The sequence below is a fragment of the Bos mutus genome, chromosome 27, assembly GCF_027580195.1.
Source record: "Bos mutus isolate GX-2022 chromosome 27, NWIPB_WYAK_1.1, whole genome shotgun sequence".
In the NCBI taxonomy this organism is placed as follows: domain Eukaryota; kingdom Metazoa; phylum Chordata; class Mammalia; order Artiodactyla; family Bovidae; genus Bos; species Bos mutus.
The window spans coordinates 4007358-4028282 of record NC_091643.1 but is presented as its reverse complement, the minus strand read 5'-3'; the positions used below and the strand labels follow the sequence as shown (position 1 = coordinate 4028282).

Genomic DNA, 20925 nt, shown 5'->3' with positions numbered 1-20925 from the left:
CTTTGACAGTCATAATCCAGCTAATAAAAAACAGGTTGGTTTTCCTGCATTCCACGTTGAGAAGAAAGAGGTGAATCACAGAAAAGCAAGTTGATGCTAGAGCCTTATTCAGAAACTCATTTCCAGGGTACATCCTGGGTTTGGTAGAGACTCAGCCCAGCTTATTCTGCCTGCCAAGACTGTGGTGGCCTTTGCAGCAGTTATAAGCCTACCCCTGACATGTGTCGGGGCTCTGGTTAAGACAGCATGTAACAGGCAGGTTCTGTCATTGAACTGGAATGATGGTTGTGTTAATATGTAGTGCTTACTACTTGCCAGGCCCCGTTCTACAGTGCTATATAGACTTTCATTCATTTAATCCTTGTTACCACTCCAATAGGTAAATTCTATTATTATCCTCATTTGACAGATAAACTGAAGACCAAAGAGATTAAGATCTAGAGATTGTCATACTAAGTGAAGCAAGTTAGACACAGACAAATATCATCCGATATTGCTTATATGTGGGATGTTAAAAAAGGGGGGGTACAAACAAATTTATCTACAAAACAGAAGTGGAGTCACAAATATAGAAAATAAACTTACGGTTACCCGGTGGGAAAGGGAGGAAGGGCTGAATTAGGAGATGGGAGCTGACATTTACACACTATTATATATGGAATAGATAGCCACTAAGGCCCTACTGTACAGCACAGGGAACTCTATACCGTCCTCTGTAATGGCCTATATGGGAGGACAGTCTGAAAAAGAGTGGATGTACGAATGTGTGTAACTGATTCCCAGGTGGAGCAGTGGTAAAGACTCTTCCTGCCAGTGCAGAAGACGCAGGAGACATGGGTTCAATTCCTGGGTGGGGAAGATCTCCTGGAACAGGAAATGGCAACCCACTCCAGTATTGTTGCCTGGAAAATTCCATTGACAGAAGAGCTACAGTCTGTGGGGTCACAAAGAGTTGGGCACGACTGAGCAACTAAGCACATAACTGATCACTTTGCTGCACCCTGCAAGCTAACACAACATCGTAAATCAACTATATTCCAATAAAAGCTAAAGAACTTGCCCAAGCTCCATAGCTTTTAAATGGCAGCGTGGGGATTCCAGTCCAGATAACCAGGCTCTGAAATCTGTGTGCTTATCCTGCAAACTGTCTCTCACGGTCACCGTGGGAGATAAAGGTCATTCTTGTTATTTCTGTTTTAAAGGTGAGGAGACTAAAGCATGTCCTTAGTCTACAATTTTTATATAAATTGTAGCTATGGAGCCAGGACTCAGACTTTCTGAATCCCATTCTTTTCATACAATGGAGAATTCAGAACAATCACCATGAGGCCCCACAGGATGATCATCAGAGAAGGACTGTATTTGTTCAGTGGAGTACAGGCCTAGAAAAGGAAATATACTGATTCTATACAGATTTACAGTAACATAACTTGACCAAATGATTCGAGTTTGCTTCTGACGAACATGGAACTGGAATGAACTCCTGCTGATGCCACTCAATTGAGTGTTTACTCTATGTTTCTTGCCTCTAAGTATTGATGCAAGAAATCCTTAGTATGCAAAAGACTTTTTCAATTCAACAGGAAGAAAATGGAATAGTCAGATTTTTTAAAGAATGGATAAAGAATGAAAATAAATACAAGTGAGCTATAAATTTTTATAATGAAGAAAATAATTAACTTCATTAAAGAACAATAGGAGCTCATCCTGTTACTAAAGTGACACAGATTAAATAAAGTTTTGATATATAGTATCACACACCATGGTGTGAGGGGCTTCCCAGGTGGCTCAGTGGTAAAGCATCTGCCTGCCAATGCAGGAGATGCAGGTTCTATCCTTGGGTCAGGAAGATCCCCTGGAGGAGAACGTGGAAACCTACTCCAGTATTCTTGCCTGGACAATCCCATGAACAGAGGAGCCTGGTGGGCTAGTCCATGGGGTCACACACAGTCGGCACAACTGAGCACGCGTGACCATGCATGGTGCAAGGGAACTGGTTCTTTCTTCCACTATAAAGAAAGGACAGTTTGTCAGTGTGTATCAGTACCTTTAAAGGGTACACACACTTTGACCTATGAATATCACATCTAGGGACTGATGCCAAGAATGCCATCGTGAATGTGAACAAAAACTTCTTTAGTAATCAAAGAAAACATTATCTGTAAAAGCAAAAATCTGAAACAACCACTGAAGATTCAATAAAATATATTTGGGATATTCCTATGATGGAAAAGGGGCTTTCCAGGTGTCACAGTGATAAAGAATCGACCTGCCTATGCAGGAGACTTGGGTTTGATCCCTGGGTCAGAAAGATACCCTGGAGGAGGAAATGGCAACCCAGTCCAGTATTCTTGCCTGGAGAATCCCATGGATAGAGGAGCCTGGAGGGCTACAGTCCATGGGGTCGCAAAGAGTCAGACACAGCTGAGCCACTGGGCAGAACAGCATGATGGAGAAAAGGCAGCTTTAAATATGTCTAAAAATATTCAGTAATACAGTAGGATATAAAGGATGTGTTAAGTGACAAAGCAGGTTAAGAAGGTTATAAAACAATGTGTATAAGACAGTCCTTTATGTGAAAAGCAAATTGATATCAAAATAATAATGTTATTTCAAAGTAGTAGTGTATTTTTATTCTTTATGCTTTTCCTTTGTGTTAAAACAAAAAATGAATTAGAAATTAGAAATGAAATAGTACTTTTGATTTGTTAAAAATTTTGCTACCAGATTTTTATAATCCTGTAAAAACACATTCATTACTTTAATGAGTGTAAGAAGGGCTTCTAGATTTATGAACATTTAATGAGGTTTGAGGCACAGTGAAGGGACAGAGAATCAGTTGGCCCTTTTAATTTGTATCATAGCACAGCAGTTCTCCTGAGGTCTACTTTCTGATCCAGGAGGTGTGGACAGGGGCCAAAAACGTGCATTTCTAAGAAGTACCCCAAAGCCTGAACTATTTCAACCATGTTCTCAGTCATAGCTGGACGTCAGAATCCCTTAGGGAGCATTTAAAAAAAAAGCCCAGAACAATTAGGTCAAACCTCTGGGTCTTGGATTGGAAGGACTCCAAGTGCTTCTAGCAGTTGGCTGGAGCTGAGACCCACTGCTGCCACCACGCTTCCAAGCCACCATGTTAATCCTGTATTTCAGAAATTAAAATGCTGAAGCCCTCTGTCTTCAATTAACCGAACTATACATACTTTGAATATCCTCAGTCACCAAGCACGTAGTTTTAGTAGAATGAGTCTCCACTGACAGGCTTAACGTATCCCTGGAAAGCATTTTACAAAATGTCTCTATTTAAAAATGTTGTCTTCTGCTGGATTAGGGTAGAGAATTTTCCTCCGAGAACCATTTGTGGTGAAGTAAATAAAAGTTTTCTTGCAGTAGGCCATATATAGCTGGGTGTTCATTCTTTTTTAAAAATTATCTTATATCAAAGTATAGTTAATCTACAACAATGTGTTAGTTTCAGGGGCTGCTCCGTTATATAGCACTGTGACGTACCCCTTTGTGAAGGCTGGGCTAAGGCGCTATTAAATGTCTCCCTTACACTCAAAGCGAGAGTCCGACACGTGGTTGACATTGATACTTGGAGGTCAGCAACGGGTGGCTGAAGTGTCTGAATAGGCTCCACCCCCAGTATGTTGGATTCCAAATGTGTCTTGTGGGCTAAATTCTTGGGGACACAGAATTTACATCCGCATGGAAATAATGGTTGTTGAGCCACCCTTTTCAAAACTCACAATGGAATCGGGCGAACTGGCAGCAGAGCAGGTTCTTCTCATCCACCCTCCCTTTCTTCACTTCCTGAGAGCTCTCACATCTACAGCAGGAGACCCTCCCCGGCTATGTCGCTTACTGCTCTATAACAAACCACCATGCAGCTCGGTGGCTCCAGAGAACAGGGGCTTGCCATTTCTCACAGTTCTGTGAGGCAGACTTCAAGCAGGGTTGGCCAGGCAGTTCTTTTGCTCCGTTTGGCATTGGTTGGGGGTCACTCACTCAGCCTGTTCAGCCTGTGGCTGGGCTGGGCTGGAAGCTCCAAGAAGCTTTTACTCAACTCTGGCTGAGCTGGTGTTTCTCCTGAGGCCTTGCCACACAAGCTGGGACGGGTGTTCTCACAGTGGGTGGTGGACGGGACTCAGAATTCTCCCATGGGAGCGGGCTTCCAAGAAGGAAGAAGCAGAAGCTTCCAGTCCTCTTAGGTCTTGTGCTAAGAAATCCAAGGAGAAGGGGGTGGAAGAGGAGGAGATGGTTAGGTAGCATCACTGACTCAGTGCACATGAGTTTGAGCAAACTCCAGGAGATGGTAGAGAACAGGGAAGCCTGGTGTGCTGCAGTCCATGGGGTGGCAAAGAGTCGGACAGGACTTAGGACTGAGCAATAACGAGAAGTCCTGGGACCCAGCGCGTCTCTTCTTCCACATTCTACTGGGCAAAACAAGTTACAAGGCTGCCCCAAGTGTCAAACGGAAGAGAATGGCATCCTGCCTTCAGTGGGGGAATGGCTCATGCTCTCAGGGAGGAGAGCGTTAGTGGCCATCTCTGCAGACTGTCCCCTGAACCACCCCTTACCCGGTGCATTCTGGAAGGGGTTGAGATGTGAGGTCTTAACTCTTCCAAGTAGGACCCACCAGCATGGGCATGTCCCAGAAGTTCAAGGGCAGCCAGAGATGCAAAAATTCCTCTGCAGCAGCTAAAAGAATAGTGAATTCATGCCTATCCATCTTGCAGCTCCTGTTTTGTCATAAAAGAGCGGGAAATCTAAGTTTGCATCTGGGAAGGAGATGCAGGAGAGTAGCCATTTCGGGGTTGGTTTCTGTTGCCTCGGAAACCCCAGTAACAGTGAAGTAAACAGAAGTTTGTTTCTCCTGTAAAGTTTGAAGGTCGGCCCTGCAGGGCTGGCGTAGCTTCCTTAAGCCCACTGCTCTAGCCCAAAACAAAATTGGAAAAATGGCAACTCTTGCATAACTCCCGCTCAGATCAATTCCGTATCCTTAATTCAGATGTCCTAATTCCTCACGCATGGATCTTTGACTCTGGGCAATTGTCCGTCCATGCCACCAAGTTTCCTAAATGTCCACTTTTTATGGAAATAATACTAACATAGTGTACAGGCTTCGTGAACAATTGCAGATAGAATTTCAAGCTTTACAAAATTTGCCAAGCTCCCCAAAGATACCTAAATGTTAAATGAGTGATTACCACCAGGTTGCATTTCCCTTTTTTATGAAAACCACATGAAATTGTTGTTATAATCACGGTCAGTTGAAGCAGTGAGACATTGTACTCAGGAGGAGAAGAGACAGACTCATCAGTGCTGCTTTGACTGTATTTTTATTGACGGGGCAGAAGGAGCACCGGACGAGGAATCAGATAAGGAGAGGATCAGAGAAGCACACGTCTTCAGGAAAATCACTACATTTTTTAAATCTTATTTTTATTTTTTTAACACCAAGAACATTTTGTTTTGTGGCCAGTTAACAATGTTGTGCTAGTCTGAGGTGGACAGTGAAGAGACTCAGCCGCACATACACGTGTGTCCACTCTCCCCCAAACCCCTGTCCCACCCAGGCTGCCACATGACATTGAGCAGCGTTCCCTGTGCTGTACAATAGGTCTTTGTTGGTGGTCCATTTTAAACACAGCACTGTGCACATGACCTTCCTAAAGTCCTTAACGATGCCCCCCCCCCGCCCCCGCCCCGGCAACCATGAGTTCATTTTCTACCTCTGTGAGTCTCTCTCTGTTTTGTAAGTTTGTTTCCTTTTAGATTCCACATATAAAGGATGCCATATGATATTTCTCCTTCTCTGTCTGACTTACTGCACTCTGTATGACTATCTCTAGATCCATCCATGTTGCGCAAATGGCCTTATTTCCTTCTTTTTATCGGGTGAGGAATATTCCATTGTATACACGTACCGCATCTTTATCCATTCCTTCGTCAATGGGCATGTAGATGGTTCCATGCCTTGGCCACTGTAAACAGTGCTTCAGTAAACATTGGGAGCATGTATCTCTTCAGGCCATGTTTCTCTCAGGATACACACCCTGGAGTGGGATTGCAGGGTCATTCGGTAGCTCTGTTTTTAGCTTAAGGACCCTCATACTGTGGCTGCACCATGTACATTCCCCTGGTGCAGGAGGGGTCCCTTCTCGCCACACCTCTCCAGCATTTGTTGTTTGTGGATTTTTTGATGAGATCCATTCTGACCGGTGTGAGGTGTTATCTCCCTGTAGTTTTGATTTGCATTTCTCTAATAATTAGCGGGGAAATCACTAAATTTTATTTAAAAAGAGAGTCTTGGCATCTATCAAATGGGGACGGTAACCCGTGGTCTGTAGACACTGGGTAGGAAAGGAGGCATCAAATGCAAAAATAGTGGAAAGCGATGCACCGTATCATTGCCACAAGCGTCAGACAGTTTGCTTTCTTTGATTTGTGAATAGCGTCGGCATCCCTGTGTTGTCGGTATACTTCATTCTGAGTGGTCCGGTAAGACCAGTGGGAATGTGGACTCTGCCCGTTTTGCAGCCTTTTTACTCTTCAGCACGGGTGCTGTGGCTGGGCTCTGAGTGGCACCTCCGGGGGGAATTGTGACTATGACTCCACTGGAGTCACAAAGCCTGAAGACGTGGGAGAGGTTCAAAGGAAAGAAAGCCTTGGTGACAACGGCCGACCTGTGCGTCCTCAGGGCTGGGCCGGGTGGGCGCCCTCCCCAGCTCCCACCTCATCCGTCCCTCACCTGGGCCCTCCACGGCCCACGCATCATTAGGCCCGTTCCCAGCAGAGGAACCAGCCTTAGAGAGATGGGTGACGTAAGAGCAAAGTACTGGAGGCAGATTTAAGTCCCATAAACTCCTGAGCCCGTGTGCACTCCCCGTGCCCACCGGGGACCCCAGGACCAGCTCTCCAAGACCAGGGAGTGGACGAGAGAAGACCCAGCGCAGAGAGGGTCTGGTACCCAGACTGACGGTGCAGGCCTGGGACCTGGGCCAGCGCTCACGCCCCGCTCAGAAGGGCCCCACGCTCCGCCTACCCCTCTGCTGGCGCTCTCTCAAAATTCCTAATAATTTTTGGACACGTGACTCTCCTTTTTATGTTCTACCAAACCTCATGAAGGTAGCCAGACCTGGGAGACACTTGGGAGAGAGAAAGGCTGGAGAGACTAGCCTACCTTTTTTCTCCAAGGTGACATAGATGAAGCAAAGGAAAAGGAGAGAAACATTAATACCTATGGGAACGGACTGTGTGCCGGGCACCCATCCAGTCACTGGTAAGCCTGCTAATCACTTTCACCTCCAGAACATTTCTCAGAGGTAAATAAGTTCTTCCTGTCATAGATAAGGAATCAGATTCTCAGGGAGATGAAATCATTTGCATAAGGTTCTGCCTCTGGGAGGAGCTGGGGTTCCAGGGCAGGTGTGTCTGAAGTCACAGCTCTCCATGCTGTTGAGAATAAAAACAAACAAAGAAAATCCTTCTCAACGGTTTGTTATTATGAGGTGACTTTCCACCTCTGCAGGAATAAACTATGATTAAAGTGTACAATAACGTAGAATCATTATCTGTAAAACTTACCAACTTATTTCTGGTTGAGCCTGACCTAATGAAAGATTCTCAAAGATAGAAGCTGTGATAGGTAAACATGATCAAGATATGATGTCTGGAATGACTAGAGGTGGAACTAGGCAGTGTTATTTTTAGAAGCTCATTGCATCAGGATTCTTAAATCTATGAATAGCAGTCAACTAGGAGTCCAGGGACCTGAATTCTACTCTTGGCTCTCAGCAAGCATGCTTGGGTAAGTCATTTGACTTCTCAGAGTCTCAACGATGAACTGAAGGAGGCAGCTCTTACAACTATGATCAAAAAGCTTCCGTGGCAATCAGAACGTGGAATTCTTTTTTTATGCCCAGGGCAGGAAGCTCTAATGGGCTTTTCATTTGGGGGAGAGGGGAGGTACTTAAGCAAGTGGGAGGAGGGAGAAGAGAGAGGAGGAAGGACCTTCCCCCAGTGCACTGGGGCTCCCCGAGCATGCTGGCTGTCTCACCCTGTCCATGGGCTGCGGTCTCTGTTTCCAGGAGCTTTCTGGGGTTGCCTGATGACGCCGAGCCTGCCTTCAGGCTAGGAGAGGCGGTGCAGTGTGTTTGTCAGCAGGGAGATGGGAGGAGCTCTAAATTCGCCTCCTGCTTCTCAATCGTGATTTGACTCTTCTGCTTTCTGCTCCGATGCCCTGTGGTCCAGACTTGACGGCCACGTCCTAGGAACTGCCCTGCAACTGACTAGGGGAATGGCTTCACAGACATGGATCTCGCTCAGCGGACAGAGTGCTGTGTTGATAAACGGTGTCTGCCGTGGGCCCTGGATGTGTGGAGGATTGCACTCAGGTCCCATCTGTTAGCTACTGACCATCCCTAGTGGAACGTAGACTTTAAAGCAGTATTTGTTAGATGACCGAGCAAGCATTTCAGTCAGTGTTAACTTTGTTGTATCTATGAGAGAAGTGTAGTCCCAGAAGTTGGCTAAGAAGATTCTTGAAAATTTAGGGCATTGCTCTATGGAAGTAAATACATGGAGTTTCTCTTGATTTCTCAGGGTGTGGGTCACAAAATATTTGTATCAGACTTGCCTAATGAGCGTGCTTAAAGTACAGATTACTGGGCTCCATCTAAGACTTCCTAAGTCAAATTCTTTGGAGGATAAGACCCAGGGATCTGCCTTTTCACAAGGGTCCTCTGTGATGTTGTGTGTGGGGGTGCTGAAGTTAGAGAATCATTGCAATGCAAAATTGGACAACTTTTTTAACTGGCAGTATTTTCTTTTTTGGTTCTACCGTGTGGCTTGCAGGGTCTTAGTTCCCCTGACCAGGGACTGAACCCAGGCCCCCTGCAGGGGAAGCACAGAGTCCTAACCACTGGGCTGCCTGGGAAGTCTCTAAACTGGCAGTAGTTTCCTTCAGCATATTATCGTGTCAGCTAAGAAGCCACTTTGTAAAATGTGCTGTGAAGAGAATTACAAATACACAGTTTAAGTAAATTCTTCAGTATTCGGTGGAGGGAGGGAATCTAAATACATAAAACTTAAAGACAAGGAATGCCATTTTGAAAAGTTTCATAGTTGTAGCTTAACCAAGTAACAACTCTAGATAAGGTCTTTTTATGAAAAAGAGGACTCTTTTCATTTGCCTATCTTTGATGTGTCTGAGGGTGGGGGGTATGGGGGGACAGAGCTGTGTGTTGGGGGGGATGTGAGTGTGTGTCCACACAGACGTGCAGACTGTGAGAAGGGAGCGGGGTGCAGAAGGCCACACACAGGCTGAAGGGCAGCACCGACTCTAAGAACAGCCGGCTCCTGGGAGACAGTCAGACAAGTGGACAAGGGTGAGAACAGGGAAGCAAAGGGAAGGGTGGGACGAGCAGTGCAAGCCTTGAGAACACTCACTGGCCCTCCAGCGCGACGGCAGACAGCGTGAGTGTGAGTCTGCCCCGGCCACTCGCCCAGCCCTGTGGTCGTGGGTGAGTTACTCAGTCCCTCTGGGTCCCCCTTTCTGCATTTGTGAAGCGGAACGAAGACAGAACCGACATCCTCAGTGGCACGAGTGCTGGGGGAGTTACAAGGAAAGCAGCAGGAGACATTGGACTGTGATGGACACTCAGGCTCACCCACAGGGGACAGGCCGGAGCTAACACGGCTCTCTCTTTTGAAGGGCAGCTCACTAACATTGCTGTTTTTAAAATTAATTTTTTTGGCATGTAGTTGATTTACAATGTTCTGTTCACTCCAGACGTACAGCGAAGTGAATCAGCTGTGTGTACACATATATCCCCTCTGTTCTGGATTTCTCTTCCATGTAGGTCATCACGGAGCACTGAGCAGAGTCCCTGGCTGTGCAGCGGGTCCGCATCAGCTACCTCTTCCACCCAGAGGATCAGCAGTGTGTGTGTGCCAATCCCAACCTCCCAGTTCACCCCACCGCCACTTCCTCCCTTGGTGTCCATACGTCTGTTCTCTATACCTGTGTCTCTATCTCGCTTTGTAAATAAGGTCATCTGTGATTCCACATATATCTGTTAATATACAACTTTTTTTTTTTCCTGTCTCTCACTTACTTCACTCTAATGTAACAAGAGGTCCACGTAACGCTGGTAATAAGGTGCATTACTGGAAAGAATCCTGAGTTGAAGGAACTCAACTTTTTAGCTCAGCGGGTAAAGAATGCACCAGCAGTGCAGGAAACACAGGTTCAATTCCTGGGTTGGGAAGATCCTCTGGAGAAGGGATAGAGAGACATGGGTTCGATCCTTGGGTGGGGAAGATCCCTGGAGGAGGGCATGGCAACCCACTCTGGTATTCTTGCCTCAAGAATCCCATGGACAGAGGAGTCTGGTGAACTACAGATCATGGGGTTGCAAGGAGTCGAATGTGGCTGAAGCAATTTAGCACACAGGCATGCAGGATATCGTCTCCATGCTGCAAGTCTGTTCAGCGTGCAAACATCCTAAAAAAGCTAGTCTGCAGCCAGGCAGGCCGTATCTCTTCTTATAAGACCTGCAGAAACTTGAAAGACCCATGCAGAACTGTCCTCCAAGAATGCCGTGAAGAACACTTTGCTCTAGATCACATTTGAGTCTTTTGTTAATAGGTTTCAGCAGATGTCATTCTATTTTAGATATGCTTATTGGCAAACAGTTTTGTCAGAAATCAGTCTTTCTACTAACATGAATTCCATGTATAAAGGGCATTGATAGCACAAGACTCATGGAAATCTTTACTTGAACTTATTTCCCTCCAAATACAATGCATCTGTACCCAGAATACAACTAATGGGGTGACTATTCCATTTTGTCCTTGATACTAATACTTTAGTAGCAGAGATTCCATGACTGCTACACGGTTGAGTATTCTCAAAGACAGAATTCAAAGCTGATTTTTCTAGATACGTGGAAGCACACCCTGAAACAGCAATGTTTCTTGTTTCTGTGCTTGTTTTCTTTTTTTACATTAGGTAATGTAGCTTTGCTTGGATAACCAAGGAAAAGGTTTTATTTATTTAACATTTTCTTGGTCTGAATTATCACACAAGTACTCTAACCTACTTTCCTGTTGTCAAGCTTCTAAGACACAGATATGTGCTGTTTATTTAGCATACTTGGAAAGACACAGGAGAAAGGATACCAAATAAGTTCTCACTGTTAACTTTGGACTTCCTGTCACATTGACTTTGTCAAAGTAAACTTGACATACTTAGGCTGGGAGTGATTATTTAACTGTCTTTTAAATCAAGATAAAGAATTTGCAGGCAGCTTTTTCTTCCTGGAAACATAGATTTTATAACGATGCATGTTCATGGCTGTATTATTTTGCTTCATTTTTACAACATCGTCATTGAATTCTCCCAGCGCTGATGGCTGGGCAGGGGTGCTGGAATTCAGTGTTTCTTTTTGCTGTTCAAGTGCATTACTGCTTCCTGCCATAAGAGATGTCCCTGAAAAGGCAGATGCACCCCTAGGGATCCGGGACCAGTGTGGCTTCGTGTGCTTCTTCCACTCGAGGTCAGTTCTGGGTCCCTGTTGTTGGTGTTCGTCGCTCAGTCGTGTCCGACTCTCTGTGACCCCGTGGACGGCAGCACGCCAGGCCTCCCTGTCCATCCCCAGCTCCCAGAGCTTGCTCAAACTCATGTGCATTGAGTTGGTGATGCCATCCAACCATCTCATCCTCTGTGGTCACCTTCTCCTCCCACCTTCAATCTTTCCCAGCATCAGGATCTTTTCCAGTGAGTCAGTTCTTCTCATCAGGTGGCCAAAGTATTGGAGTTTCAGCTTCAGCATCAGTCCTTCCAATGAACACTCAGGACTGATTTCCTTTAGGATGGACTGGTTGGATCTCCTTGCAGTCCAAGGGACTCTGAAGAGTCTTCTCCAACACCACAGTTCAAAAGCATCAATTCTTTGGCATTCAGCTTTCTTTTTAGTTCAACTCTCACATCCATACATGACTACTGGAAAAATGATAGCTTTGACTAGATGGATCTTTGTTAGCAAAGTAATGTGTCTGCTTTTTAACATGCTGTCTAGCTTGGTCATAGCTTTTCTTCCAAGGATCAAGCATCTTTTAATTTCATGGCTGCAATCACCATCTGCAGTGATTTTGGAGCCCCCAAAAATAAAGTCTGTCACTGTTTCCACTGTTTCCCCATCTATTTGCCATAAAGTGATGGGACCAGATGCCATGATCTTAGTTTTCTGAATGTTGAGTTTTAAGCCAGCTCTTTCCTCTTTCAGCTTCATCAAGAGGCTCTTTAGTTCCTCTTCATTTTCTGCCATAAGGGTGGTGTCATCTGCATATCTGAGGTTACTGATATTTCTCCCAGCAATCTTGATTCCAGCTTGTGCTTCATCTGGGCTGGCATTTCTCATGATGTACTCTGCATATAAGTTAAATAAGCAGGGGTCCCAGTTAGGTGAAGTCATATGTAGATGTGAAGCAGAGATTAAAAAAAAAAAAAGAGCAACTAGTGATATCTTTCATCCTTGGGTTGGTCCAGAGACGGCCCAAAATATTCCTTTTCCATCTTCTTTTTTCCCAGTTCACTCTGCTAAGTGTGCCTATTTAATTCAAACGTGACCAAAAGCAAGGTCAGTCCGGTTTTTAGAGTTTCCTGATGTTTACTGTCTGCAGCAGAATGATGTGAGCCCAGGGCTAGAATATTTGTAGGTAGAAGAAAACTTCAAGAGGAGCTAATATCTGAAGCCCATCATTTTGATTGTGCAATTTCTAAGAGGTAAATGACAGATTGTTGGTGATATTGCTCTCCTTTTCTATACTAGCAAGTCCTTTTTTTTTTTTTTTTTTTGCTGGTTGCAGTCAGAACATGAGGGTCACATGAATTCACTCAAGAAATTATTCATACTCGGGGGGACATGAACTCAATTCTACCCAGTTACATTTAGATCTGGAGGGGCGCTAGGAGATAGTTTAGGCCTGTTTTATAAATATTTATTGTTAAACCAGAAAGAAAAGACACCCAAGGCAGGTGGGTGTCCTCGTGATTCAATGTTCTTCCTCCTCTACCATGATTCTTTTGCTAGGGAGTCTGAACCAGCCCTTTTTTAAGCACCAGTAATAAGTGCCTGAGCTGTGCTGTGCTTAGCTGCGTCCGACTCTTTGCAACCCCCTGGACTGTAACCCTCCTGGCTCCTCTGTTCACGGGACTCTCCAGGCAAGACTACTGGAGTGGGTTGCCATGCCCTCCTTCAGGAGATCTTCCCAACCCAAGGATTGAACGAGGGTCTCCTGCATTGCAGGTGGGTTCTTTACCATCTGAGCCATCAGGGAAGCCCAAGAATACTGGAGTGGGTAGCCTATCCCTTCTCCAGGAAATCTTCCTGACCCGGGAATTGAACTGGGGTTTCCTGCATTGCAGGTGGATTCTTTACCAGCTGAGCTAATAAGTGTCTACAACTCTGCTACGTTTAGGGGGCACTGCTTTGAACAGCACAGACATGGTTCTGTGCTCAGATTGCTCACCAGCTAGGAAGACCCCTGAAACAACAGTTCACTGAATTTTAGCCAAAAGGATCATGTGAGAGTATAACAAAGAGACATCAAGGAAAGACTTTCCCGTTGAGCTGAGGTCAATAACCAAGAGGAAGAGAGGGAAGATTTAATGGTGTGAAGCAAGGGAGATGGGACAGCCACAGAACCTGCAGGTCCTGAAAAGCCAGTGGGACAGGAGCAGAGATCGAGAGAGCAGGAACGGGGCAGGCAAGACCAGAGAGGTGGGCAGGAGCTCTGCTGGGGACAGGGCCTCTATCTAAAGGCTTACAGGGAGTCACCGACGGGTTTAAGAGAGCCCGCACGCAACCTGTGTGTCTGAGCATGCCACAGAGTGGGGACGGACGTGATCAGAAGGAGGATAAGAGGGGTTCCGGGGGTACGAACAAGCAGGAAACGGATATGCTCCGTGCCATCTGATTTGTTCCATGGAGCTTTGCTTTGTTAGGGGATTAGTAACAGTATTTTTTAAAAATAAACCTTTTCACTGGATAAAAACAATACATAACGTATTGTAGAGAACCTAGAAAATAGAGGAAATGTGCAAGAATAAAATCACCCCAAATTCCACAATCACAGTCAAATAGCATTTTATACTTTGAGAATACTTATTTCCAGTCTTTTTTCTAAGCATATTCTAATATAGTAACATATAGTATAATCTTAACATATTAATAATGTATTTTAATATATATTATATAATATGTTGCACCAGGATGAAAGTTTTTGTACCATTTTTACAAAAATATTGTTAGCCTTTCTGAGTGCTCATTGTATACAAGACTCTGAACAGAGTACTTTGCCAGATTACCACAATTTAATCCCACAGTAACCTCATGAGGTGGGATCTATTACTGCCTCCTTTTATAGATGAAGAAACTGAGGCTTAGAAGGATTAAACAACTTCTTTAACAGCTTTACCAAGGTGTAACTGACATACCATGAACTGAATGTATTTAAAATCTACAGTTTGATAACATGTAAAGTCTACAGTTTGACAACATATAAAGTCTACAGTTTGACACTCATATATACCTGGAAGTCTTCTCTGTAGTCAAGACGATGAACTTAAATGTCACCCCCAAGTTTTCTCTTCTCCTTTAATTATTCCTTCTCCCCACTTCCCCATCCCTAGGCAGCCATAGATCTGCCTCCTGTCACTGTAGATTAGTTTGACTTTTCTAGAATTGTAGACTCCTACAGTATGTATAACGTTTTTGATCTGGCTTCTTTCACTCAGAAAAATTATTCAAGTCTAATCCACACAGGATACATAAGAGATGTGGGTTCAACCCCTGGGTCAGGAAGGTCCCTTGGAGGAGGCCATGGCAGCCCACTCCAGTATTCTTGCCTGGAGAATCCCATGGGCAGAGGAGCCTGGCAGGCTACAGTCCATGGGGTCACAGAGTCAGACACGACTGAAGCAACTTAGCACGCACACAATCCATGTTGTTGTATGTGCCAGTAATTCATTGATTTTTGTCACTGAGTGGTATTCCATAGTATGGGTGCCACAATTTGTTTATCCATTCAACAGCTGATGAACATTTGGGTTGTTTCTGGGTTTTGACCTTTACAAACAAAACATCTGTGGACATTAGTATACAAATCTTTCTATGGATATATGCCTCGTTTTTCTTGGATAAATACCTAAGAGTGGAACGATGGGTCTTAGGGTAGGTGTCTTCAGAATACAGGAAGAATGCTCAAAACCCAATAATAAGCAAAAAGTAAACCAAAGTAAAAGTAGGCAAAGGTTTGTAAACATCGACTTCTCCAGAGAAGATATACAGATGGCAAACAACCACATGAAAAGATACTTAACATTATTGGTCATTCCGTCCCGTTCAGTTCAGTCGCTCAGTTGTGTCTGACGCTTTGCAACCTCGTGGACCGCAGCATGCCGGGCCTCCCTGTCCATCACCAGCTCCCAGAGTTCACCCAAACTCATGTCCGTTGAGTCGGTGATGCCGTCCAACCATCTCATCCTCTGTCATCCCCTTCTCCTCCTGCCTTCACTCTTTCCCAGCATCAGGGACTTTTCAAATGAGTCAGCTCTTCAAGAAATGCAAGTTAAAACCATAGTGAGTGACCACTGTACTCTGATCAGAATGGCTCGAGTGAAGGAGACTGACCATTCCCAGTGATGGTGCCATGTGGGGGAGCTGAGTCTCCATACTCTGCTGGCGGAAATGGAAAATGGTACAGACACATTAAAAAACTATTTGGTGGTTTCCGGAAAGGTTGAATGTAAACTTACCGTATAAGTTTCCTGTGGCTGCTGTAACAAATTACTATAAAGTTGATGGATTAAAATAGCAGACATTTATTCTAATTTCTGGAGGTCAGAAATCTAAAACCAAGGCGTCCGCAGAACTGTGCTCTCTTCAGAGGCTTTAGGGAGGATTCAGTTGTTTGCTTCTGCTGCTGGCGGTTGCCCGCATTCCTTGGCTTGAGGCTGCATCATTCCAGTTAGTTTCCATCTTCACATCCCCTTACCTTCTTCTCAGCATCTGTGTCTAAACTCCCGCTGCCTCTTCTTATGGGGAGACATGTGTCTAGATTTAGGGCCCACCTACACAATCCAGGATACTCTCCCCCTCTCAGGATCCTTCATTTAAGCACATCTTCTGCATATATGAAAATATGTACAAGTTCTGGGGACTAGGACATGGCCGTATCTCTTGGAGGACTGACATTCAGCCCACTATACCTACCATAACAAAATTTTCAACCTCATAACACAAGTAGGATCCGATTTTATTAAAACGCTTAGTGATATCTTTTCAGATTGTCACAAAATACTTGCTGCATCAGCGGATGCATCGCAATGAGCTACGGTTCAACTATTGAACATTAAGGAGATTCAGGAGAAATTCTTTCTTTCCTTCTTAACTTTTCTTCTTTTTTGCCCCACTCTGGGGCACACAGGATCTTAGTTCCCCAGCCAGGAACAAAACCCACGCCTCATGCAATGGAAGTGGAGAGTCCTAACCACTGGACTGCCAAGGAATTCCCAGAAATTCTTTATTAAATAGCACTGCAGTGAACATCTTTGTATGTAAAGCTGTTTTTTCTATATTTTGAGATTTCCCCCCTCTTAATCCTCCTAAGTGAATTCAGTAGGTCAAAAGCTATGAATGTGAACTTCTTTGTGTATCTTCCAGAAGGGTAGTACCAACAGATATTCCACCTGTAGCATAAGAAAACCTCTTTAACCACTCCTTCCTGTTGAAAGTGAAAAAAAAAAAAAAAAGGCAAATTGATAAGGAGAAAATGGTATATTATTTTAATGTATGTTTCTAGTGAAATGAGATGTTTTCCTGAATGTTTTGTTTTAAGTTTCTAAAATTGTGTGTCCTCTGCTCAACTGTCATTTGGTTGATGCTTTTTAAAAATGATCTTATATGAAATCTACATAGTTAAAAACAGTGACACTTTAAAATGTGTTACAAATGTCTTCCTGAGTCTGTGGTTTGCTTTTGAATGTTGACAAGGTTTGCTTTTGGGGGGTTTAATAAGCAAAAATGTAAAATTATCTCACATAGTTCAGTTCAGTCATTGAGTCGTGTCTGACTCTTTGAGACCCCATGGACTGCAGCACGCCAGGCCTCCTTGTCCATCACCAACTCCGAGAGTTTACTCAAACTCATGTCCATCACGTAAGTGATGCCATCCAACCATTTCATCCTCTGTCATCCCCTTCTCCTCCTGCCTTTGATATTTCCCAACATCAGGGTCTTTTCAAATGAGTAGTTCTTCACATCAGGTGGCCAAAATATTGGAGTTTCAGCTTCAACATCAGTCCTTCCAATGAATATTCAGGACTGATTTCCTTTAGGATGGACTGGTTGGATCTCCTTGCTGTCCAAGGGACTCTCAAGAGTCTTCTCCAACACCACAGTTCAAAAGCATCAATTCTTTGGTGCTCAGCTTTCTTTATAATCCAACTCTCACATCCACACATGCCTACTGAAAAAAACAAAGCCTTGACTAGATGGACCTTTGTTGGTAAAGTAATGTCTCTGCTTTTTAATATGCTGTCTAGGTTGGTCATAGCTTTTCTTCCAAGGAGCAAATGTCTTTTAATTTCATGGCTGCAGATACTATCTGCACTGATTTTGGAGCCCCCAGAAATACAGCCTTTCATTGTTTCCATTGTTTCCCCATCTATTTGCCATGAAGTGATGGGACCAGATGCCATGATCTTCGTTTTCTGAATGTTGCATTTTAAGCCAACTTTTTCACTCTCCTCTTTCACTTTCATCAAGAGGCTCTTTAGGGACATTCTATTGAGGCTTTTCCTTTGTAGTTTTCCTACTGCCACAGTAAAATTTGAGAAAATTGTCTCTCATTCAGAGAGCAGATAACTATTCATCTCATTTTCTCCTAGTTGTTTTTAATCCATCTGTACTTTTATTTTGATATACAAAGAGAAGTTGAGATAATAACTTTTTCCTAATTCCTAAATAATTATCTCACAATCCAATTTCTTGAATAATCAATCTCTTTATTGTCTATCTGTCTTTATCATTTTTTAAGGTTCACCTGTAAACTGGAGTCTGTTTGGAGGACAATTTATTATACTCCGCTCATCCATTTTTGGCCAATATAAGAGATTTTTATTAAAGTTTTAAGATATATTTTATTATCTGGGCAGATTGGGACATGATGCTCTCATTTGTCTCTAATCAGAGAAGCCTGTTGCTTATATCCAATGCAGTCAGTGCATGTTACGAAAGCAAACAGGCTAACACACAGATTGTCTTGCCAATAGTTTATGTCAGCATTTCCTTCTATAAATAAGCACATCTATTTTTGAGTCATTTGATGGAGTACTCTCTGTGCATACAGTTTGCATCCTTCCCTGCCCTGCTCCTACCCTATCCTTGAGCTCATTGGCAGAAGATACAATGTCTTTAGAAGTATCCTTGATACTTTGAAACGACTTGACCAATACTCTTTCAGCAGGCTGATTTTCTCCTCCTCAGCCACAGAAATGACCAGCTGCTACTCAAGGACTCAGATCCCAGATCCCTGCATTGTGATGTGTCTATTTAAATCAGGGTTTCTCAGCCTCAGCACCATTGAGATTTTGGGTAAAAGTGTCTCTGTTGTGTCCTATACACAGTGGAACCTTCCTCCCTGCTCCACTTGTGGCGAACAAAAATATTTCCAGATGTTGCCAAGTATTTCCTCTGGGACAGAAGTGCCTGAATTGAGAATTATTCATTTAGCTCAAAATATTTAGGTGGCATGCGGCATAATAAATGTATTAAACTTTTATCCATGTATGATCATTCTTTGGTAATCTTAGTAATACAATCAGGTGGAACCTAGAGCAGTCTAATGAACCGCACAATGGCTCACTGTCATTAGGCTTAAAAAAAATCACCCCGAGGGCATTATGCTTGTTCATGTGACTTAAACGTGACCCTAGAAAGAAGAATGGCATTATGATTGCTCAAAATAAAACATCTCGCAGATCTCTTTCGGCTCATCCCTCCCTGTCGACGGAGCCTGTCCTGATGGTAAATTTGGAACATTGTCAATTTGATAAGCATATTGGTATATGTAAATGAATGATGCCCTGCATTTGAATCCTATATTTTGACATTTGGAAAATGACCTGAACTCTCCATCCATAATTCTTTGACTCATCTTGCCTTTGATTTTAGCCTATAACCATGGCTGTCTGAGCTGGTTAGTTCAGAGGGGTTTTACAAGATGGTAATGAGGCCAATGTTGCAGTTTCAATTAGCTTCACAGAAGAAAAACCCAGCTTCACAGAAGCAGACTGAATTGCTAAGCCTGCCACCACTCAGCCAACAGCCAAAAGGAAGAGCAGAACAGACGGGGCTGCTGACTCAGCACTCCCAGGGCCATGTGGCCTGGACCAGCCAAGGTCACTACTCATTGATGGGCCATCCGTGTTGTGTTCCTCCACCAATGCACAGCAGAAACACAAAATGAAGAGCACGCTGTAAACCAGAGCTGCTCTGACAGTCAGTGTGGATCATCGGCAAAGTCCTTTTTTATTCTAAATTTGGGCGAGATTAACAAATAGGACAGCTGCAGTTTTGGAAGGTGAACAACTCTTATTTTTGTTTTCAGATTTGCAGCTTTGGCCATATATTTGAAGTACGTTTTATCCACTCATGAAATTATCTTCTCATCATTCACTTAGAGGGATAGATGATCACACACATAAATTTCCCTGCTGCTGTGTAACTAGTAATAAAAATGGCTAACTCTGGCCATTTTTCATTGGAATGGGAAGACTTTTATAAGTATTGAAATGGAGATTAAATTTTGTTGCTATCGTTTAATTACTGAGTCGTGTCCAACTCTTTTGCAACCCCGTGGACTGTAGCCCACCAGGCTCCTCTATCCATGGGATTTTCCAGACAAGAATATTGGAATGGGTTGCCATTTCCTTCTCCAGGGGATCTTCCCAGCCCAGGGATCAAACCCATGTCTCCCGCATTGGCAGGCGGATTATTTACCATTGAACCACCATGGAAGCCCAGATAGAATTTTACTTGCATTTAATATGACTTTTGCACTGGCAAAGGGATATGAACAAGGATTCCTAGCACCAATATACCTAATATTAACTTTTATATAAAAATTAATCTCCATGGCAACATGGCCCTCAGCATCTGCCCTTCATCCCTTCATTCTGCTTTTGAAATATTTGCATTGTTCCTACTAAACAGCGCGTATAATAATGGATGTAAACGACACCTGGCCAGTTTGGTTCCAGCATAAAGGTACATTTGCTTCTTTTCATTTTCTTCTGGTCTTTGATTTCTGATCATACTTTTCACCTGGGCCACATTTTTCCTGTAGGGAGCATCTGGAGCTTAATATTATTTATACAATGGTCCTTCTCACTGCTTCCTAAATTTTTCTTCTGGCTTTTCAAGAGAGCCATAGAAATTTTCAACAATGTAGGTAGATATTCTGGTGATGAGCAGATACTTAATTTCAAGCTCTTCCATTCAAAATGCATTCATCAAAATGCAATCAACTTTGATAGCCAATGGGAAAAATAGCTTTTAGGTATTGATATTAACCTCACCTCAACAAAGTTCTGCTAAACATACTGACTCTCAAATGAATAGTGATGGGCAAGCCAAACAGATTGAGCCTTGAGTGCACGAGTATCAACAGATGTTCCATGGATCGCTTGTTCCATGCTTTTCAAGTTTTAAGTTTTGTTTTTAATTGAAGTATAGTTGATTTATAATGCTGTGTTTGTTTCAGGTGTACAGCAAAATGATTCAGTTATATATATATATATTCATATATATATATGTATACACACATATATATTGTTTTTCAGATTCTTTTCCA

The 20925-nt window shown here is 43.5% G+C and overlaps 1 protein-coding gene across 6 annotated transcripts in view; it reads left to right on the top strand.

Annotated features, from left to right (window-relative positions):
• Positions 1–20925, top strand: part of THRB (thyroid hormone receptor beta) — a 439267-nt gene that overhangs the window by 79716 nt on the left and 338626 nt on the right. Inside the window, exon 1 of one of the 6 annotated variants that reach the window (XM_070364189.1) lies at positions 7266–7285. The exons of the other annotated variants lie outside the window; for them this stretch is intronic. The gene's annotated coding sequence lies outside the window, so the exon portion shown is untranslated. Of the gene's footprint in view, positions 1–7265; positions 7286–20925 lie in introns of those variants that run through there. 6 annotated transcript variants of the gene reach the window in all.